The sequence below is a fragment of the Sorex fumeus genome, unplaced genomic scaffold (genome assembly GCF_029834395.1).
Source record: "Sorex fumeus unplaced genomic scaffold, SorFum_2.1 ptg000115l, whole genome shotgun sequence".
NCBI lineage: Eukaryota > Metazoa > Chordata > Mammalia > Eulipotyphla > Soricidae > Sorex > Sorex fumeus.
Window position 1 is genome coordinate 12,198,974 of NW_026606172.1, and position 24,732 is coordinate 12,223,705.

The window sequence follows — 24,732 nt, forward strand, 5'->3', positions numbered from 1 at the left end:
TCTTTCTTTCTTTCTTTCTTTCTTTCTTTCTTTCTTTCTTTCTTTCTCACCAGAACTAACCAGAGCTAGATGCTTAAGAGTAAACATAGTCAAAAAAAAGAGAGAGAGAGAGAGATCACACAGTCATGAAGATAAGCATGTATAATATTTCTCCTATACTAATTTCAATTTTGCCATAATAGTGCAAATGGTAATATAAAACCCAAATTGGAGGTGGTGTTATAATAATAATTTTTATAATAGCAATGTTATTTTAATACTGTAGATAGTATTAGACATTAAATATTTATTTGAAAAATATTACAAGGTAACCTTTGGAAATTTAGAATGAATTTTATGGAAATACAAGACACTATATGCTAAAAATTCTGAGGTTTAGAAAATCCCTGCTAACAGGAAGGTTAAAAAAAATGGTAAGTTTTTTAGATTGCAATATACTCCACTTAAGCTGATTGTCCCCTCTGTTGATTTTACCCACTTACTCAACCTGAATCAACCTTTTCTCTGGGTATCTTTATTATATCATGCATGTCTGTAGAAGATATAAATTAAGATTATATGTAAAATTACAACTTTATAAAACAGTTAAATGAAATTACAAAATATTAAACTTTTAGACCAGTGATATTACTATATCAAACAAAAATCTTCTTGGATATCTTAATGAAAATCTGCATTATACTTGATACTATAATATAATTAATATGATTAAAGTCACAAAGGTGCACATATATTAAACATTTTATTATTATAAGTTGCAAAAGATGCTTATGCTATTAATTCTTTATGATTTCTCTCATACATGGAATTCCCCTTTATTAAGATAAACTTCCTGTCTTTTAAAATATCATCTCTACCTTTCCCTTGTAAAATTCTTTTGTAGCAATAGTAATAGAATAATCTGCCAATCAATGCACTAATATTGAAAAGGTCAAATTTTTTCCATGAAAACGTTCAGTCATTGTGTTCTTTGTTCTCAGATTCTTCTGAGCAAAAATTAATTCAATTAAATCAAGTCTATAGCTCAGGATTGTCATAGATCACAACCTTTCAAAGTGTCTTTGTATTCTTCCTCAAACTTACCTTAGTTATCATATTTTAATGGCATCACATAGAGGAATATTAATAAGTAGTCTTGGTGTTAAAAAAAAGCTATGCACCTGCCAAATTAATAATAGTAAGAGTGAATAGTGGTATTTCAAGACACACAAACTTTAGTACAGAGAATTACATACAAAGATTAAGACTGATGCAGATAAACATTTAAATGACACATAAACCTAAAGCATCTGTCATATTGTCATAATTACTCTGATATTCACTTGAAAATACTATTAAGTGCAAAACACTTAAATTTTATAGAATTAAAGGTGAAGGAGAAATGCTATATATGTTATACACATTCAAAATGAATAAATTTTCATGTGAATCATTAGGCATTGGTATGTAATTCTTTTAGTTTATTAATAAAAGATTAACATTACCAAGATTCTCCATGTGTCATTAAAATTATTGCTACATTAATCTAAAAAAACATCATGTCAAGAACAGGATTGAAATATTGTAACTAGGTCCTTCTCTCTCAGAAGACAGCATAACAAAAAACACGCCATAACCATGCCACCGGACCCTGCACCAGGCTGTTTCATTTGAATTGCCTCAGAGGGGATCCGGTGAGAGCCCTCCCTGCCCAAGGGACTCAGCCCCAGCAGCCTTAAACCTTAAACCTCCAGAACTCAATTGTTGCCATGCTCACGACTGCTCTCCACATGCTCCTGCTACGTGAAAACTCATACCTCACTCCATCCATACTCCAAGAATACCGCACCACATTTGATGGGGATTAAAGTAGGAGGCAACCAATCTTAGAGGGAAATATTTTTTATAATACATATATGTAGATATATAGGTGTACATATATATGTATATATATATTATGTCTCATATAAACACAAAAGCCTCAACCTTTAATAACATGTTAGTAATCTCTTATAGAAGGGCTTAATTAATGGCCCTTTGGTGAAATACAACAATTTTCACACTCTTTTCTCTGAGGAAATATTTTTGAAGTATTTTCATTAGTTTTTCATAACAAGCAAAGAAAAATAAATCATTTCAGTTGTGGTTTAGGACAGGGGTTGGGGTTCAGGATAGAAACATCTGAAATATGGTGGTGGGAAGATGTAATGGTAGTGGAATTGGTGTTTGAATATTAAATGTAATTATATAGGTAAAGGTAAAGGTAAAGGCCCTCCCGTTGATCGTCGATTTGCTCGAGCTGGCCCAGTAACGTCTCCATTGGAGACTTTGTTGTTACTGTGTCTGGCATTCGAATACTCTCGGTAGCTTGCCGGGCTCTCCGAGAGGGGCGGAGGAATCGAACTCGGGTCGGCCATGTTGGCCGCGTGTAAGACGAACACCCTACCCGCTGTGCTATCGCTCCAGCCCAAATGTAATTATATATAAAAATATATGTAAATATATTCATAATATATATATAAATGTAATTATATATTATGAACTATTTTACAAAATAAAAAAATTAAAAATATATTTTGACTACATTGTGTTTTCTCTTTTATCACCTCCTGCCCCCCCCCCCCTTCCTCTGCAAACACAGTAAAATAATCTTACTTTCAGGGTGGAATATCGTTGTTTTTGTTTGTTTCTTTTTTGTTTCAGTCATACTCCAAAATTTCCTGGGCTTACTCCTGGATCTGCATTCAGGAACCATTTCTGGCAGGGCTTAGGGAAACAACTGAGACACTAATGATCAAACTGTATAGCTATCTGCAAGCTAATTGTATTATCAAGTAAACTCTTTTAATTCCTTTGATGATTTTTATTGAGTGATATCTAACATATGTAATTATTATTGCTTATTTCCCAATATGTACCCACATTTAATTTCTAATACAAAATATCAGAGTATTCTAGATTTTTTGTGTTGAATTCTATCTCTCAAAAATATGTTGACTTTTAAGTCTGAACTCTTTTGTATTATAATGTACTCTTATTTAAAATCATATTATTCAAGATGTAAGTATTTAAGATGGATTTCTAGATGTCTTTTTATAAAAGAAGAATACATTTTACAAAAAAGTCTAAATAAACTTCATTTAAAATAAAGTCTATATAAAAAACCCTGGAATGTCAAGGCAGTCACTGGAATGCTGTAAACCAGGGAACACCAGGTAGAAAGCCAAAAGCTAAGAAGAAATAATGCTACATGTTTCAGAGAGAAAGTGCATGACACATTAACACATTGAATTAAAAAATTTAAGAATATAAGGTTCTCTTACCAACTCCCCTAGCCCCTGCCCACCCATCCCCCACCTTCCTCTGCAAATGCAGTAAAATAATTCAATTTTCAACATGGAATATCATTGACAACCTTCTGTGCTAGGATTTTTTTATACTCCAGATATGAATGCTATAATAAGTATCTATTCTTCTCTCTCTGACTCACTTTACTCATTATGATAGGACCCCCCCCCCCCCAGATCCATCCATACAGCAGTTAACTAAAAGATTTCATCTTTTCTTATATCAATTCTACACACACACACACACACACACACACACACACACACACTAAATTTCTTTACTCACTCATCTTTTGTTGGGCACCAGGAACAACCCAAATTCTTGTTTTGGATGAGTGTAGTCTTCAAAGTGTTGCTCAGGGGGCCCAAGGTCCATTCCAGGTAATCTTGAGCAATCTGGCTAGTGGTTAAATGTAGAGTCTGAGCAAGAGGTGCTGCTTGAGCTCGTCACTATTGGGGACTACCAGAATAACATCACAGTGCTCTGGGGCCTATTGATATCTAACTGATGATATGTAGGGGAACATAGGGTGCCAGTGTTTCAACTAGTCATGCTTAACACCAGGCATGCACCTTAATCCCTGGATTATGTTTCTGACTTTAGAATATCCAAATTATTGGAATGTTATAAAATTTTATGACAGGTTTGAAAGTATATAGGAACAACAGAGGTCACCTAAACCAGGGAGAGATCATGAAAGAGGACTGACCTGGAGGAAATAGATAATTAAGTAGTAATAAAAATATATTCGATTTTAATGGGCTGGAGCAATAGTACAATGGTAGGGCGATTGCCTTGCACATGCAGACCCAGCCGGCCCTGGTTCAATTCCTCCGCCCCTCTCAGAGAGCCTAGCAAGCTACCGTGTGTATCTCTCCCACATGGCAAAGCCTGGCAAACTACCCGTGATGTATTCAATATGCCAAACACAGTAACAACAAGTCTCAAAATGGAGACATTACTGGGCCTGCTCGAGCAAATCGATGAACAACAGGAGGACAATGACAGTGACAGTGATGATTTAATAAGATAATTAATTTGAGTGCAAAAGTAAGTAAGAATGGTTGAATATTCATGTAGGAAGGTTAAGGATGGCTTTTTGGAACAGAAAGAGCATAAAAGTTAACAGATTCAAATATTTTTGGGTTCTTGTATGAAGGTTAGAAAACTTAGCAGTTTTCACATTCCCAAAGTGAGAGTTTAGTGAGAATTAGTGTCAGATTTCTCACCACATCAACAGACGGTAGTAGGGTAAAAATCATGATGTGATTTAGATGACAAATATGCCAGGAAACTTAAAGTTAAATGCATGGGAGAAAATGTGTACCTTTAATCCAAATGACTGCCAACCACTACATGCTAGCGGTTCCACTGAGAGAAAAGTAGATTACTTTGTCTATGACAAATGAGACAGCAACCTAAATGATCCTTCGAAAAACTATGAATGGAAGACTCTTGGGCCTCATAGCAGTGATCCATCTATAGAAAGATGAAGTCTTGAGTTTTTTTTCTGGAGACCATGGATTAAAACATAATTTAAGGCATCATGGAATTGGATTAAGAAAAACTAGATTAAAGTCCACTGTTTTTTTTCCCATTGAGACTTTTAGTTTGAACTCTGTAAAGGGAAATTGAACTTCCTGCTTGCAAAGGTGATTGATCTGAAGTACAGCAATTATATAATAATGCCCAATACACTAGATAAATGTGATACACTAGATAGATGCTTAACAGAATTAATACATCTTAAATTCAGCAGAAAGCTTGAACTGTTTTTTTCATATAACTGTCTAATATATCAGAGAACAACACATTATTACTATGTGACATAAGATATCATGTGGCCAGTTTATCAGCTGACAGTTATCTTTCTTTTGTGAGTTATCCTAAGTTGATCTCATTTTAGGTCATTTTACCAGGAGAACTTCAAGCATTGTTTTGCAAAATAAGAGAACAAAAGGTGATTTTTTTTCCTTACATACTCTTATTATTGAAAGTGTCCTTTCTCCTTAATGCCAGATAAAACATTTCTCCAATACTTTTCTGTTTAATGGGGGAAAAGAAAGTTAATTCTCATATTTTTCCAAATATAATTATCTAAAATAGCTAAATTTAATTTGACATTGCTAGAACAGCTGAAAATTTTGTTTGAAATGTCTGACTTTTTTCAAGCTTAATATTAAATTTGTATTCTATTCCACTATCATAAAAGCCTTTAGTACAAAATTAGTGATGTCACTGTCACTGTCACTGTCCCACTGTTGTTCATCAATTTGCTTGAGCAGGCGCAGTAACATTGTGAGACTTGTTACTGTATTTGGCATATAGAATACATCACAGGTAGCTTATTTGGCATATAGAATACATCACAGGTAGCTTGCCAGGCTTTGCTGTGCAGGCAAGATACTCTCAGCAGCTTGCCAGACACTCTGAGAGGGGGAGAGGAATTGAACTCGGGTCAACCATGTTGGCTGCGTGCAAGGCAAACACCCTACCCACTGTGCTATCGCTCCAGCCCACAAAATCAGTGATGATACTATTTAATCTTTCTATAGCAAGTCCAATAATTGCATTTAAACAATACAATTGTTGGGTCTCCTTTAGCACATGATAAACATAATATTAAATTTAATAGTACAAAAAATTTTGAACTTAAATTCTATCCTTTGAATCATAGGATAAAAAACCAATAATTTTACAAGTATACACATAATCAATTTAAAATATTAATCTTTAAATGATAAGGTTTTCTCAGAAAAACAGAACATTACTAATCTTACTTTATGTATCCTAATGTATTTTAAATGCCACTTATATAAATTAGAAAAATAATGTAGTTTAATTTGGAATCTTATTCATCTTTGTTACAAAAGAATGGTTGAACTAGAGATGCTATTACATGCAATTATTAAGGATAACAGAAAAAAAGGTGCACGGATTGTTGAGCTCACTACTTTCCAACACAGGAGGCAAGGCTAGCTCAACCATTATGTTCATGTTCCCCAGAACAAAATCAGACACATTCATGTAAAATACTTCAAACACAAAGCCCTGCAATTATAAATACAGTCATTGTGCTAAATAACCTGTTTCAACTTGTCATTACATAAACTGCCTTTCTGAAACTTTCCATTGTACATGTTAGGCAAAATGCATTGTAGGGGCAGTATGTCTCTTAGCCAAATCAATAAATAATGTAGATACGAACTAGAGATACTTCAACAGTAATCTGATAGAGTTGAATTAAAATATTTTTAAGAAATTAAAGTTAGTAAACAAATCAAAATGATGAAAGTAAAAGAAGAAGAATGGGTGTTTTTCTTAGTGTGTTTGGGTGTTATTTTATTGGGGGACACATTTGGCTGTGCTAAGGGCTTGCTCATTGATTTTCTTCTTAGTATATCTGGAATCACTTTAGGAGAATCTGGGGGACGATAGAAAGTGCTGGTGATTAAACATGGGTACCACAGACTAGGCAAATGCTATTTTCACCATACTACATCTCTAGTTCAAGAGATTTATTTGAACAGTTTCATAATATTTGACTGATTACAGTTCAATTAATTTAGAGCTTCACATACATTATTTAAGTATTACTAAACTTAATTGTTCAATTTTAGTATTTCAAGATTTTAATCATTCAAGAAATGTCCTCAATATTAACATATAATCACAATCACGATCATCCTGTTGTTCGTCGATTTCCTTGAGCAGGCACCAGTAATGTCTCCTTCTTCCTAACCCTGAGATTTTAAAAGAGGCATTTCAATACTCTTTCAGGGTTAGGAGAATGAGACACATCATTGCTACTGGTATTTGGCATATTGAGTATGACACGGGAAGTTTGCCAGACTCTGTCGTGAGGGCAGGATACTTTTGGTAGCCTGCCAAGTTCTCCAAACGAAAAATAAGATAATAAGATGTTGCTTCCGGGAGCTGGGTTTTATAGTCTCTGCGTTTTGGCCGCTGATGGGACCAACCTGGCGCTGGCGGCAGCTGGTGGGTGTGATGCCTACCTACTGAAAGATGGTGTGTCGGGTTGGAGAAGGCCCAGTTCCAATCCGAGTAGGCTTGGAGACCTCAGGCCCGGGACCCGCATGCCTGGGTTCCTCTGCCAGTCCTTTCAATCATGAGGGCCATCAGGACGTGTGGAGAGTGGTCCCAGCATGGCCATGGCTGGCTCCGGAGGTCCTCAGCTGCTGGGGCTTATTAGTAATATAAATATAATAAATATAATATAAATATAAATATATTATAATGTAAATATAAAATTAACGTATAAAAGTAACACTGAAATAGTGCTATAGGACAAGAAGATTATGTGACATATTCTATAGCATCATGGTTTCCATTATAGTTGGTACTGATTGACAAAACATGTAATTTCTTATTAATTTCACTGTGATAATTATGAAATATAAACAATACAAATTAGAAATCTAAATTCTTAAGCTAATATTGGTTTTTAGGATATGTAAATTTGAGTATCATCTTTAATTGCTTTAACTATCAATGGATTAATCTTCAAAAGGTTGTCACTTGTCACTTGCAATCCCATTGCTCATCCATTTGCTTGAGCAGATGCCAGTAATGTCTCCTTTTGTCCCTGTCATGTGCGAGTGTAGCCCAATGGCATCTGCTCACTCCAGGAACATGATGAGCATCAAATCGTTTATTCAGGGTCTTGATGAAGAAGTCCGACCATCTCGTAGGTGGGCAACCAGGCATTTTTTTGACGTCCTGTGGAATCCAGTTGGTAATGGCTCTAGTCCAGGGGTCATCTGCAAATTGCATTACGTGTCCGGCCCATCTAATTTTTGACTCCTTGGCAAATGAGGCAGCGCCCCTGATCCTCAATCATGGACGGAGTTTGCTACTCCAGATTCCTTCTCTCACTTGAGTGAAGCGTGATTATTTAAATCTTCTTGTTGTTCATATATTTTTATATAATTCATCCTTGAAACTCAAGTTCATAAAAGGAACTCTGACATTAACTTCTAAATAATGCATCTAAAAGATCAAAGTTTAATCACTCTAACTTTTACCTTTATTCATAAAAATCATCATAGTTTTGGAAAGCACAATATTAGTGTGTTCAAATAAATGTTATTATATGGTTATAAACTTTGGCAAATATTAACTATTCATAAAACTAATAAATACCATAATCTTTATCAAGATTATTTAATATTTTCACTTCAGTTGTATCTGCATCTTTTTGTTTGACCTTCCACTATAGTAAAGAATGAGTTTATAAAATCCCCCTTTATCTAGAAAATATATATAGGTACATAGCAAAAATAGTTCTGATAAAATTCATTTATTGTTCTTCTCAAAAATGATTTGTCTGTAGAAAAATGACAATGTTTTTCTTCCAGTCTCTAAACTTGGAAGGAAAATTAAGTCAAATACTCACAAGTGCCAAGTTCAAAGCAAATTTACCATGGAAACTATATCTCAAAAGCCTGTGGTTGCAGATTTTTTTGCCAATTAGCAACTCCAAAGGGTGCTATTAGTTCCTTCAAAAACATAAGGAACAAGGATTTCATCTGTGATTCCTATTTCTCTTTAAAACATGTCATGATAAAAGATGGACTACAAAAGGGCATACTCTTGTATTCTAAGTTACTCCACAATTGTGTCAGAAAAAAAAAACAATGCCAATTATAAAGTTATATTTTTAATAAATATGACAATTGTGCTAGATTGTTGATTACCTAAAATTCTTTTATATAATATCCTATACCAAAAGTGAAATGTTAAACTACATTAATTATACATACTATGATACTTTTAATGTGTATCATCTGGATTATGAACTAGATAATAGGTCATAGCTATATAAATATTTCTATGATGAGCATGGCATCTGGGATGTCTAAGAATTGTTCTTCATAGGTAGACATCAATGATGTATTCCCATTGTACACATATGTTTTCTTTGACATATGATATTCTTTCTCAATAATGGTGCTCTGCTTCTTAAAGGAAAGTCATCTAAGATTATAAATGCTGCCTTATCATGATGCATTTGTAGAAATTATATTATGAAATATATTGAAAATTAAAGAAAAATTGAAATACTCTTTAAAATTAGAAGCAAATATTTAAAACAGTTGTTTATCTTTAGCAAATTATGATGATCCATTTAACACAGAAAAAATTATGACATAGTAACATTAATTGTCTTTAAATACTCTTTACGTGTTGTAAAGTATCCAATAATAGTTAAGGAAGCATTGAGAATGTTACTGCTATTGGGCTGATAACTTAGTGTGATGCGATTAAAAATAAAAACTCAAATAGTTCTTAAATATTACTTCGAACTGCATTTAATCAAAAACAATTGAAAAGAAAAAAAAACAACTAATTTTTCTTACAATTTTATTTAAAATTTAGACCTCTATTCACTAATCAAATTTGTTATTTTAACTGTTTTGTAAATCAGAATAGATATCTTGCTCTCAATACTAATTATGAACAAGCTCTGCTACTCTTAAATGTCAAGCCTGCAAACTGTCACAAATAAAATACTGGAAAATGCCTGTTAGTTTTCAAATTCTGGCTTAATTAAGAAAAAATCAACATTTTAATAAGATCCAAGAGAAGAGAAAACATTTAGGAGTGACAATTTTTGTCGAGCATATTTATCTTAGCATACATACATAAATATATATTTTATGTATATGTGTATAAATACATAGTTGATTGGCAAGAAATGATGTTCAAAGGCATAAAATTCTATAAAAATAAAATTTTTAAGAAACTATTGAAATGCATATAATGGTAAAAATTTATTACTCTGTAATGAAACTTGAATCTATAAAATGTGCAATGCATATTTTATATTAAAAACTTGATTTGATACTAAAATTATCTTGATTCTTCAACATTTTTCTTTATTTCTCAGATAGGATGCAGTTAGAAATACCTTGATCTGAAAATAAAAAACAATAGAAAATATAATAAAATCTGCTTCTAATTGATCTATATCTACTACCTTCAACAAGAAAGACATTTTTCTTATAATTAACAAAAGAACTTTAGTGGTCTTCATCAGCTTTACACATGCTATATATATTCAGTTCTTGAATCAACAGATTGAGTTCTAGTGAAGAAAATTTATATTTAATAAATACATTTAACTATTTTGACTTATGGAATTTGTTCCTGTCACAATAATGCTTTTGTAAACAGTTCCTATTAAGAATGTGAATCGGGAAGATCACAGTGATCATCAGGCTTTATTTATTTTTGGGGGGGCCACACCCGGCTATGCACAGGGGCTACTTCTGGCTCTGCACTCAGGAATCACTCTTGGTGGTGCTAAGGGGACCACATGGGATGCTGGGAATCAAACCCTGGTCAGCTTTGTGCAAGGCAAATGCCCTACCTGCTGTGCTATTGCTCCAGTCCCTGATTTTTTGTATTTTTTTTTTCTTTTTGGGTTACACCCGGCGATGCACAGGTGTTACTCCTGGCTTTGCACTCAGGAATTACTCCTGGCAGTGCTCAGGGGAACATATGAGATGTTCGGAATTGAACCCACATATGAGATGTTCGGAATTGAACCCAGGTCAGCCGCATGCAAGGCAAACGACCTACCCACTGTGCTATCATTCCAGCTGGTCATCAGGCTTTAGAAGATATCAATTTTTTTGACATTTAAAAATGATGGGTATATCAGATGGAGAGAATACATTTTTCAATATTCTGAATTTGCCTTGAGGGCGACTGACCTAGATTTGATCCCCAGCACCTTGTTTGGTTCCCTGAACCTCACCAAATGTTATCTTTTTTTTTTTAATCTTTATTAGCTTGTTATGTAAGTAAAGTAAAGTAAAGGCCCTCCCGTTGATCATCGATTTGCTCGAGCGGGCCCAGTAACGGGCCATTGGAGACTTTGTTGTTACTGTGTTTGGCATATCGAATACGGCACGGGGAGCTTGCCAGGCTCTGCCGTGCGGGCGAGATACTCTCGGTAGCTTGCCGGGCTCTCCGAGAGGGGCAGAGGAATCGAACTCGGGTTGGTCATGTTGGCTGCATGCAAGGCAAACGCCCTACCGCTGTGCTATAGCTTGTTATGTATACTTTTAAAAAATTTTTTTATTAGTGAAACACCATGAGGTACAGTTGTAGACTTATAAATTTTTGTGCTTGGGTTTCAGTTATACAATTACCAAGTACCCATCCCTCCACCAGTGCCCATCCTCCAACACCACGGGTTCCAGCATCCCCCCCACCCCCCATCCCCCCCGTCCCAACCTGCCTCTGTGGCAGGGCATTCCCCCTTGTTCTCTCTCTCTTCTTTTGGGTACTGTGTTTTGCAACAGAGGCAACCAAATGTTATCTTTGAGCAGACAACCAAGAGTAGGCCTGAGTACTGTTGGTTGGGTGTAGCCATAAACTCAAGCCTACTAAATGAACTAAAATGGAAATAAAGGGAAAGTAAATATAATTTAAAACAGATTACTTAATTTTCAGAAGAAAACATGAGTTTTTAAGTTTGTTAATTTTTATGCATCATTTGACTTGAGCTTTGAAGTACAACTCCACAAAAATGCATCATTTGAGTTTATTCATCATTCACAACCATATAACAAATGCAGTGTGTGTTTGTGATTGTTTTATTTAGCCTTGCAAGATCTCTTCTACTCCACTTGAAAACATTTAAGATTATTGAATCTTGTGGACATAGTAATAAAATGTCTAAACAAACAAATAAACAAACAAAAAACAGATTATGGATGAAACTAAAGTAAAATACCACTGAAAATCGACAACAATTTTAAGTTTACCTAGTCTTTAGTATTTGAATTGTTTAACTTGTTAGCAGCAAATTTTCCTCCTGTTATTAATGACAATGTGACAATGATGATCAAACTGTTTCTGGCCATAATCCCTTATTTATTCACTCCACAAAATAACCTATACCCAAAGTTTATAAGACATAGATGCCAGATGCCAGTATTAATCGTTATCTACACTTACATATTTTCTGCACTTTTTTACTGAGTAAGTCCATGTTTATATCTTTTATTTATGTTCATAACTCTCAATGAGGAAAAAGCAATCATTTCTATCAAGTTTTAGATGAACAAACATCTGATAACTACATATCAAAATATTTTTAAGGAAATGCTTATTTGCAGAATAAGATACTAGATTCAATTTTTTGTGAAGTAAATAGCTGTGTTTTTGAATATTATGCTTTCTGTGAATATTAGAAATGATACCAGCACAATGCATGTATTATTTTTATGACAGTCTGCAAGATAGGTGTTAATATCACCCTTTACTACAGATAGCAGTCAATAGACCCATCATAACTTTTCTAGTAGCTCAGGCAATCTTGAACTTGATACATGGTTAGCTTTGTAATAGGAATAGCCAGCACTTAGCATAGCTCATCATATTTAAATATCAATTATATTGATGATATTTGGGAGAGAAAACAAATAATAGCTATTTAAACTTCAGCTTGCTGCTGTGTTCAGGCCTTAGAGATATTGTCCACAGATTGCAGAGCTCTCCAAGTTTCTTTTTCACTTTTAACTTATTAAAATATCTTGCAAAATCTGATGATAAGTAACTGTACTCTCATAACAGAATTAAAATAAAAAAAAGAACAGTAAACAACAATGTTCATACTTTTTAAAGTAAAGTTATTATCTAATGCCTTGACTCTTTCTCAATATTCAGATTCAATATTTTAAACTACCTTTTAGAACATTATCTGGTAGAAAAAGTAAATATTCTTATAAATAACTTTCCAGTTGTTATAGTGTGTTTGTACATACAGGTCGTTATAATAATGGATTGCAACAGAACTCATGACCAATACATAATAGAAATTTATTTTTCAGATTTCTGGTGGCTAAAAAGTTCAAGAGCAAGGGATTGGCTATTCAGTATCAGAAACACTTTCTGATTTATAGATTTTTTTTTTACTTCTCTGTCACTGTGCTCTCACATTGTCAAAGTACATAGATCCTCCTAGAGTCTCTTATATTATGGCACTAAGATGCTTCAGAAGGAAAGCATCTTTCCTTCCAAACAAACACATTGTAAAGGCCCCACACGTAATCACAGGGAAAACTGCAATCACATCACATAACATTTGCAATCACAACTGTGTTTAAACATATGAATTGAGTGAAGTACACAGACATTCAGTTTACATCTTTCTCCTTTCCCAAAATATTCATGTCCCAATCATGACAATGATTTGAGTGAAATAGACTCATTCCACACAAACATTCCTAAACTAACTGCTTCAACATCAATTTTGAAATCTAAGATTAAATATCATGCAAATGTCATTTAAGTTAGACATTAGTGAGAGTCACCATTCTATTTCTTCATCCTGAGGCAATCCTTCTGCAGATAGAATGCTGAAATCAAACTTGCTAGATACTCTCAAAGTGGTAAAAAAAAAAGTATAAAATAGATATTCTTTTTTTTTTTTTTTTATTTATTGAATCACTGTGGGAAAGGTTACAAAGCTTTCAGGTTTATGTCTCAGTCATGCAAATATCAAACACATTTCCCTTTACCAATACTTATTTTTTACCATGAAGAACCCCAATAAAACCCCACCCCCCACCCCTCCCCGTCCCTATGAAGCAGATGAATTCTAGTTAACACTCTATCTGCTTTGATTAGATTCATTGTTTCAATAAAAGATTCACCACTATTATTTAGAGTTTACCCCCCCCCCCCAAATCAGACATGCTGAAAAAGCATTGTGAAGTGATTTGCTTTCTACGGCTGGGTTCAAGAATTAAATGTTGGTTTTGGATTTCTGCTCTTTTACCTATTGACCCTGGAAGTATTTCTACTGAAAGTCAGATAGTTAAGAAATTGGTTTCTGTGTTCTGGAGTCCTGGCCGTGCTGGAGAGCCGCTCGCGGGGGGCAACCGGTGGCCTCGGTAGGGCGTGAAGGGCGGACCGAAACGCCCCCCTTCCCATGAGGTTTTAGTCGCCCCCACACTCCCGGCTCATACCTGCTGTCCCCAAGGCTCCCATGTGGCCGCCATCTTTCTTTCCAGAGAGGAGAGGGCGAATGGGGCAACACCCTTTCCCCTCCGGCAGACTTGATGGCCTGGATCAATGCAGCGTCCTTTCACTTTTCTGCTCCAAGCTGCTGGGTTCTGCATTAAGTCCTTGTGCTTCTGGGGCCGTGGCCGTGCTGGAGAGCCGCTCGTGGGGGGCAACTGGTGACCTCGGTAGGGCGTGAAGGACGGACCAGAACGCCCCCCTTCCCATGAGGTTTTAGTCGCCCCCACACCCCCGGCTCATATCTGCTGTCCACAAGGCTCCCATGTGGCCGCCATCTTTCTTTCCAGAGGGAGGAGGGCGGAAGGGAGCAACACCCTTTCCCCTCTGGGCAGAAATGATTGCCTGGATTAACGCATAGTCCTTTCACTTTTCTGCTCCAAGCTGCTGGGTTCTGCATTAGGTCATTGTGCTTCTGGGGCTGTGGCCGTGCTGGAGATCCGCTCGTGGGGGCAACTGGTGGCCTCGGTAGGGCGTGAAGGGCGGACCGAAACGCCCCCCTTCCCATGAGGTTTTAGTCGCCCCCACACTCCCGGCTCATACCTGCTGTCCACAAGGCTCCCATGTGGCCGCCATCTTTCTTTCCAGAGAGGAGGGGGCGAATGGGGCAACACCCTTTCCCCTCCGGCAGACTTGATGGCCTGGATCAATGCAGCGTCCGTTCACTTTTCTGCTCCAAGCTGCTGGGTTCTGCATTAAGCCCTTGTGCTTCTGGGGCTGTGGCCGTGCTGGAGAGCCGCTCGTGGGGGGCAACTGGTGACCTCGGTAGGGCGTGAAGGACGGACCGGAACGCCCCCCTTCCCATGAGGTTTTAGTCGCCCCCACACTCCCGGCTCATACCTGCTGTCCACAAGGCTCCCATGTGGCCGCCATCTTTCTTTCCAGAGAGGAGAGGGCGAATGGGGCAACACCCTTTCCCCTCCGGCAGACTTGATGGCCTGGATCAATGCATAGTCCTTTCACTTTTCTGCTCCAAGCTGCTGGGTTCTGCATTAAGTCCTTGTGCTTCTGGGGCCGTGGCCGTGCTGGAGAGCCGCTTGTGAGGGGTGACTGGTGACCTCGGTAGGGCGTGAAGGACGGACTGGAACGCCCCCCTTCCCATGAGGTTTTAGTCGCCCCCACACCCCCGGCTCATACCTGCTGTCCACAAGGCTCCCATGCGGCCGCCATCCTTCTTTCCAGAGAAGAGAGGGCGAATGGGGCAACACCCTTTCCCCTCCGGCAGACTTGATGGCCTGGATTAACGCATAGTCCTTTCACTTTTCTGCTCCAAGCTGCCAGGTTCTGCATTAAGTCCTTGTGCTTCTGGGACTGTGGCCGTACTGGGGAGCCGCTCGTGGGGGGCAACTGGTGACCTCGGTAGGGCGTGAAGGACGGACCAGAACGCCCCCCTTCCCATGAGGTTTTAGTCGCCCCCACACTCCCGGCTCATACCTGCTGTCCACAAGGCCCCCATGTGGCCGCCATCTTTCTTTCCAGAGGGAGGAGGGCGGAAGGGAGCAACACCCTTTCCCCTCTGGGCAGAAATGATGGCCTGGATTAACGCATAGTCCTTTCACTTTTCTGCTCCAAGCTGCTGGGTTCTGCATTAAGCCCTTGTGCTTCTGGGGCTGTGGCCGTGCTGGAGAGCCGCTTGTGGGGGGCAACTGGTGACCTCGGTAGGGCGTGAAGGACGGACCGGAGCGCCCCCCTTCCCATGAGGTTTTAGTCACCCCCACACCCCCGGCTCATACCTGCTGTCCACAAGGCTCCCATGCGGCCGCCATCCTTCTTTCCAGAGAAGAGAGGGCGAATGGGGCAACACCCTTTCCCCTCTGGGCAGAGATGATGGCCTGGGTTAACTCATCGTCCGTTCACTTTTCTGCTCTAAGCTGCTGGGTTCTGCATTAAGTCCTTGTGTTTCTGGGTTTGTGGCCGTGCTCCAAACTTAACTCTGATTTTCAGGGAGAAAGATTGGGTGGTTTACTTCTCATTGATCACTTTGTATATAGAGAGATGTCGCGCGGCCGCGTAAGCGGCCGCGCGGTTTTGAGAAAAAGTCCTCATTCCCGCATACTCGAGCTGTGTTTGTAGAGGCTTCTGGTCACCAGGGTTCCATCTGGGGGAGGCGGGATGCGGCGCCTACTCCATCTGGAACTTGCCGGTGCTCTGGGCTCTTTTTGGAACCTGTTTTTTCTTTTTTCTTTTCCTCCGGGATCCCGCACCCTCCATGTGTTCCTTCTCTTATCAAAATAGATATTCTTATCCAAGAAAAAAAAAAGAAAAGAAAGGTAGAAGAAAAAAAGTGATAGTGTTCGAAGTAATGGGGACTTAAAAAGGAGGAATTCTATTAGCCATTGAGTGTTGAGAATATTCCTCTTTGGCCTAAAACTCTTCCATCAAGGCAAATTGGTATTCACTTATGCTTAAGACTCAACAAACTGGCTCCACAGTGTTTTCTTTCTGTAGATTTTATCTGCATGATATATAGATTTTATTCTGTGGCCCCAGAGTTTCCTAGGCTAGTTTGCAAACCTGTGCTTCTCCCACAAAGTCCTTTTCTTTGAATTTTAGGTATGATCACTCATATCCTCTTTATAGGAGTGATAGTCCTAAGGATCTCCAAATCAATTTCTGGGTAATGATTCCTATGCCTAGATTCTGCTAAGAGAACTGATTTATATTAATATCTTTCTTCACATTTTAAGCTTTTACTGTTTTTTTTGGAAATATGCTTAAGCCATATTTTTCTTATCTTTAAATCATGATTTTTTTTACCTAAAAGTTTCATTTAAGTATTCTCTTTTTATATTTTATAAAAAAAGACAATTTCTTCAATATTTTGCTTAGAAATCTCATCAGCTATATATCCAGTTTCATAGTTTTAATGTTCAACTTTCCATAAATCACTTGAGAAAAAATATAAATCAGCCAAACTCTTTACCATATTGATTACCTTTCCTCCAATTTTCAGTAACGTGTACTTCATTTCCATCAAAAATCCTGTTAAAATGGTCTTTACCGTGGATATTTATATCAGCAGTCCCTCTAAGAAGTATTATCAAAGATTACTGAGATTCTTTTATGGAGAACATCCCTTTTTCTTTCTGGGTTTTAGTCAGAATCACAATTAGGTCTGTTCATAACAAAGTGGAATTTTTGTAGCAAGAATTTCAAAATCTTTACCTACATCTAAAGCTGTTCATACACCTTTGGGTAATAGTTTCAGCAGCAACATTTCTAGGTACAAATTTCAGTCTTCTCACATTTAGATTTCTAGAATATCATAATGGGATTAGCATATTTGTAACATAAATGTATAGTTTATAGGTCTAGTGGAAAAAAATTGATAGCATGGGCTGGAACAATAGTACAACATCTACGAAGTTTGCTTTGTACAAGGTTGATCTGAGTGTGATCCTCAGCACCCCATATGGTCTCCAGAGTTAGCCAGATGGAATCTTGGAAATCTGTTTGAGTAAACTCTGTATAAAATAACTTCACAGAGTGTAAGATAACTGGCTTGTCCTTTCTTTTTTGCTACAGGGAGCTTACATTTACTGTGTTGCACCCATCACAGTGCTCTCAAGGCATTCCCATTCCTCTGTGTTTATCTGTAACCTTTTCCCTTGTGCTCACCTTTATCTCCTAATCAGACTATTAACTTGTAAATATTGCTTTTCTCTTCTCCTTATGTCCATTTCATAGTTAATTCAGAGCAAAGTTCTTTTTGCATAGACACAGGAAGACAGTTAATGCCATGCTTTTGTACGTGGGAGTTAATTGACTCTGAAGAATATTCACTCAGGGGCATCTGTTTTCCTTAGTTCCTAGCACCCCAAAAACAGGGTCCCAATGAGGGACTAGAAAGATCCTGGGCAAATTGTGAGCTATTCTGGTATCAAAGTGGGCCAGCCCAGGCCAAAGTGCATATATATATATATATATATATATATATATATATATATATATATTACATATTATGGTTAAGTTAAGAGCATGGTTATGGAAAAATTCTGTCATGATTCAAAAAGTAACAACTAGATTAGGACCCTGCTAGGGTTAGGAAATATTAATCTGGCCTGAGCACTGTAGTCTGGGATCTATAGCGATATGTCCCCAAGAGAACCACCCTACAATCTTTTTTTTTTAAATTTTTTATTAGTTAAACACCATGAGGTACAGTTATAGACTTAAAAATTTTTGTGCTTGGGTTTCAGTTATACAATGCTCAAGTACCCATCCCTCCACCAGTGCCCAGCCTCCCACCCCCCATTCCCCCTGTCCCACCCTGCCTCTGTAGCAGGGAATTCCCCCTTGTTCTCTCTACCACCCTACAATCTTAATGTATCTCTTACTGTGTCCATACAAAATAACTAATATTAAGAAGTGGAACTAAGAAGAATGTTTAATTGTTTCTTGGAAAAAGGAAGGAAGAAAAACCCCTACGTGGCATTTCGCCCTTGAACTCATCTCCTGGCTATAGGCATTGAAGAGCTTTGATATGTTGATCGTGCTACCTGACCTAGGTGTTGTTGCTACCCCCAATGCTGGGAGGTAGGGAGAGTCTAGAGAGAAACCTGGATGATGAGTCAGAGTGTGGAGAGATGAACAAGGGGGACAGGAGGCTACAGGAATGGGGAGCTTCATAAGACTGGACAGGCACATGGGGAGCACGGAATAAACGGCAACTGATCTCCAACCAGACTGGTCCTCGTTTTCTCCTTCGTCTTTCTTTGGCATCAGTCATCCTGGGTTGGGCAGCAGCCCAAGACCACTGAACACAGGCAGTGAGAGAGAAACTACAGGCTTCCTAGTCATTTAGTGATTACACAGTAGAGGAATAAGTGAATTTCCTTACTTTATGGTACCTTTGCCATTCTGGGAAATGACTTGAATATCTCTGCTTGGGATGCGAACTTTGCACTTTTTACCACTCTGGAAATCTGTGTTCTTTTAGGCACCTCTCTGTCTGTGTCTCGGTGTCTCTGTGTGTCTCTGTCTCGCTCTCTGTCTCTCTCTCTGTCTCTCTCTCTGTTTCTCTCTGTCTATCTGTCTGTCGGTCTGTCTGTCTCTCTCCAATATACACTTGCTTTGCTTCATTATTATGTTTTTCTGAAACTCCTTTCTATGAGGACTGTGCTGTTCATGGAATACCTTGGAATAATTTTGCATGACTTTCCTTTTCTGCAAAGAGCAATGCCTGGTTCTAGCCTGGATTCCATAGCTCCCTGAGAAATCAGGTGTATGGGATCAATCTCTATGCTGGACAGAACAAGTGGAACCCAAGTCTGGCAGCACGTGTGAGGTTTCTTCGTCCAGGCTGGCTTTTATAGGGGTCTCCCAAGTTGTTTCATGTGGAGCTTTCTGCCTGGGGAGAGGTCCATTATTAAGGTATTTGCCAAAGGGTAGAACTGGGAGCATTGGTAGTTTTAACATTCCTTTCCTTGCCTTTATTCCTACTGAAACTTCTCTTTAAGGAGGGTCCTGCTTTCTTCCGGTATGTACTGGTGCCAGATAAAGGACTTACTGACCTCAGTTCCTGTGTTTACAAGGTGGGTTTTTGAAGCCATAGGCTATTGGTTTTATTGCTTCCCAAGAATTCATTACCATAAGCAGCCCTTCTCTATCTGTCTGATTGATTTCTACATCATAGTCTCTGATCAGTACTAGACTTCCTCAAGCACTTTACTGAGTGGCCAAAATAACTTGGGAGCGAAGTTTCAACCTCCATTATCCAAATTGCCACCTCTCTCCTCAGCACTTTACATAAGCCACCAGAGCCCTATCTATTGCTTCCCTTGAGGGAGCATCAATAACAATCTCTGTTTAACTGAATCTCATCAGAATCTACTGTCATTCCTGAAATCATCAGTGACTTCTGAAAATGCACCTTTCTTCTGTACATTACCTTTAAAAAAATGGATGGTAGTACTAGCCTCAAATTGCAAATTGTATTCAATTTAGATATTGAGCTTTGAAACATCCAATGCTACAGCTATGTTTCATGATGAGATTTTTTAAAATTTGAGAAGAATCAACAGATAAATATGATTATCAACTCATGAGTCTAAAGATAATGTTTCTCTATTTCAAAGACAACTTGGTTTTTACTGAAATACCAGTTCAGAAATGGTTAGAAAGTGATTCCCTGGGCAAAGAAATTTTGACCTTCTATAAAAGACAGAAAATCTATAGGCAAAGAGAAGCCCCATATCCCTTTATCTCCAACAGGAATGCAGAAACAAATAAGTTGGAAACTGAAAGCACACAAACTCTCTTATTGTCTGCAAAACCCTTTGATTCAATTTCCATGAAACAAAAATACTATCAACCAACAACAAAACTAACACCTCAGATCCCCCTATGTTCAGGCTAGCAACTGTCCACTAATCTGTGACTCTTAAAGACCACCCTTATAGTTATGACTTAACCATAGAATAATGGGAAAGGGATAAAAGCCCAACTCGGTAGAGGGGTTGAGTTCTAGAAAAAGGCCCACCTAAAACCAATATTGACTGAAATACTCTCCTTTATTTGAGAAAGGGGAATAAATGTAAACTACTTTTACCTCCAAGTTAGTCCTTCTGCTTTTAATGAACAGATTCAGTGGTCAGAGATATCTGGAATTCTTACAATTCCTTGTGTGATATGCCCCACAAGTCTATTCCTTCCCCAATAGTTTTGCCAAATACAAACTGTTATTCAGAATATTATGTGTCAAACCAGCATATTTTCCTGACAACATGGCCTATGACTAAACTCCTTTTTCACAGCTAAGCTAAGGGAGATTTTATTTTCAATTAGAGTAATCATTAGTTCCTAACAGTCTACTTAGAATACTGGTGCACTGCCTTCATTCCAGGTATCAGATTCATTTGGGCAGTGTATATAAGGTCTCTCTGGATGCACTTACCCTCCTATCCATATTTTAACAAATCAGCCTAGTCTTTTTGTTTTATCTGCTAAATAAACATGGGCATTGTGTCAACTTCCCTTATAAGTATTAGTAATTCCATAACCATCACTCCTTTCTTTTTCCTTCTATTCTAACTTGGATTTCTTTCAAAACCACAAGCTTGTACAATTTTGTTTAGAGAAAGTTATGATCATGAAATTTGTTAGAGACAATATTCAATGGGAAGAATCACAAGTCACTATGTAAATGTCACATAATCTTGCCTTTTAGAATGGCAATTCTGCAAAGGATTCTACAAGTTTTTCAGATAGTTTTCAGTGACAGTGCTCTTCAAATATTTGGAACAATTAGCAAGATAACAATGTAGACTTTATTGTTAATTCTCAAACTTTCCTTATTCCTCCTGCTCCAATTCTCTTTCTTCTTCAAGTACTTTCCTAAAGCAATGGCTTGCATGCTAGTTGGAGTTTTAGAGGAACCTCTGTAAGGACAGTTTCTACTGATAATGATTCCAGAAAATCAACTCTCTGAGGTAGATACTGGAATTATACTGTTCACCAGTGACAAAAGATTCTAGTGTTCTGAAGTCAAAGCAGAAAGCGAGTTAGATGCTGTGGTCTAGGATGAGAAAATGTTATTGAAATACACTAAAATTTCTATCTGTTGTTAGATTTTCTCCCACTTGTAAATAATATAAGACTCTTTATTACTAGGGTCCATGCCAAAAATATCAACTAAGGTGGATATCTTGCAAAATGATATGATGGCCTCTCCATTTTCCTCAGATTTTATTAATACCTATATTTTATTAGCTATAACCTCAAGAAGTAAAGTAACTCTTTAAAGTAAATAACTTTTACTTTTTTACTTTCTATAATGGGCTGGAACTATAGCACAGCGCACAGGGCATTTGCCTTGCATGCAGCCAACATGGCCAACCTGACTTCGATTCCTCCACCCATCTCAGAGAGCCAGGCAAGTTATTGAGAGTACCTTGCCCGCACAGCAAAGCCTAGCAAGCTCCCTGTGATGTATTCGATATGCCAAACACAGTAACAAGTCTCACAGTGTTACTGGGCCCGCTTAAGCAAATCGATGAACAATGGGAGGACAGTAACAGTGACTTTCTATAAGACTTTTAGAATGTGTACAAGTAGGGACAGGGAAAATAGATGAGAATAGATATTAAATTGTCTTGTGGGAAAAATCTAACAAGGATGTTATTAGTCAGAAAATACCATTTCAATACTTTGTATTAAAATATTTATCAATTACGGTTAACAATTAACCTAAGGACAGTGTTCCTAGGATGATGGAAGCTTCTAGAATTCAGAAAACTTGGAGCTGGAAATGATTACAGGTTGGGGAAAGTTTTGTGTGCTATTCAGATTTTATCTCAAATATGTTCTGAATCTTCTAATTTTTTTAGCTCAGTTATTTAATATGAAATCAGGGGAGTGAATGCAAACTAGGCAAAGAAGAATATAAATGTATCAATCAATATTCACATCATATCACTTGTGAACAATAAAGGAAGGAATCTCTTTAGTTGATATGAGAGTATATATTATCAATGAATAGAAGAAAATATCAACAATATACTTCTCAGATACATAGTAACGATTTTTTTCAGAAGGTCAAAAGTGGTGTTAAATGTCAGTGGCAGTAACAGTGACCAAGTTTATAACAGATATTTTGTTAGCTATTCATAATTTCTAACTTTATTTATATCTTTGGGGTCATCATCCAAAAACACTAATAAAAACATAAACAAAATATAACTTTATATTAAGTTTTTAAAATTAAAAACTATATTTAGAGTAAAATCTATATTTTATCTTTTCAAATATTTAACACAGATTTATAATATTATTCTTCTCTAAATATTCAGCATTAAGTTGTGTTAGTAAAAGAAGTGATATTGACTCCTTTGTTCCATATTTAAAATAAATTTTTAGTATTTCAGGATTATTTAGGAACTTTAGAACATTAAGGATTGAAAGCGATAAAAAGAAAACCTCTGCAATGCAAATTGCATTGTTCTTTATTTAATCACAGGGCTCTATCTAACTGAAGAGGAGATTGAAAAATTTAGTTGAATCACGCATCATGATAAAATGAAATTGATTTGGTAATCACACTGAATACTCTCTACTATAGCCCATTAAATTGCAGCATTTTCAAAGATCTACTTAGCTACTCAGACAATCACTCAGGGGGAAAATCTTCAAAGTACTCTCTGGAAGAATACAGTATACAATCTTCCTCTGAACAACTGATTGGATAAGACTACACACATCAGTATGACTTGAATCAGAGTGATCCTCTAGTAACTTCTCTGTATAATCTGCTGTAATTTTCTTAGGTGATATTTTGGATATATATATATATGCATATATATTATGTGTGTGATTCAGAATTCATCTCAAATATGTTCTGAATCTTCCAAATACAAATATATTCTAATTTTAGCTCAGTTTTGTATATATATAATATATTATATATTATATTGCATAGTATATATAATATATAGTATATGTATATATACTATATACTAAATTCTATAGCATACCATATATTAAATACTAGAGTATATATATATTATATACTATATATATAGTATTTGTTTACAGTGAACAAACACACTATGAAGTATATGTCGAACTACTATTTCTTAAACTTTCTGGTAAGAACTTTCTAAGTTGGGCTGAAACAGGAACTCAAAGGATTAAGAGCATACTTTTCAGGTGGAATTTCCCATATTGCATGGTTTCCTGAGTTCTCCTGAGTAGCACTAGGAAGTGGCCTTTAACCACAGAGCTAGTAACATCCCTGAAGCACTTCCAGACATGACTCCAAAGGCTATCCCCCAAAATAGCACATTCCAAATAATTTTCATCTCTACCTCTGGACTTCAGCTGAGTCCTTTAAAATCCCTACATTTGGAATTGGCAAATTTGCCTTACAGTACAGTTGACCTAGGTTTGATCACCACATATCCCTAGGAATGGTCCCTCCAATATCCCGCCAGAATTGAACCCTGATAGCAGAGCTAGGAGCAAGCCTCTAGAATCACTGGCTATGACCTAAGAATAATAATAATAAATAAAATACCTCCTTAAATATCAGTTGGACTTCTCCATTTACTCACCCAACCTCTCCCACTTTATATATTTACAAAATCATCTAAGTTCCCTGAACTAGTGACTAATCAAGGTCAACATTAACATGTCCTACTCATTTGAAATTATTTTTCATTTCCTCACAAACAGTTCTTTCATAAGCTAAGTCAGTCTGTTCTGTTGTTTACATGTTGTGTTTATATACTTAAAAATTACTTCAAACTTTTGTGAATCTACTTTACACTATCCTCCCATTGTTCATCAATTTGCTCGAGTGGGCCCAGTAATGTCTCCATTTTTTTGAGACTTGTTACTGTGGTTGGCGTA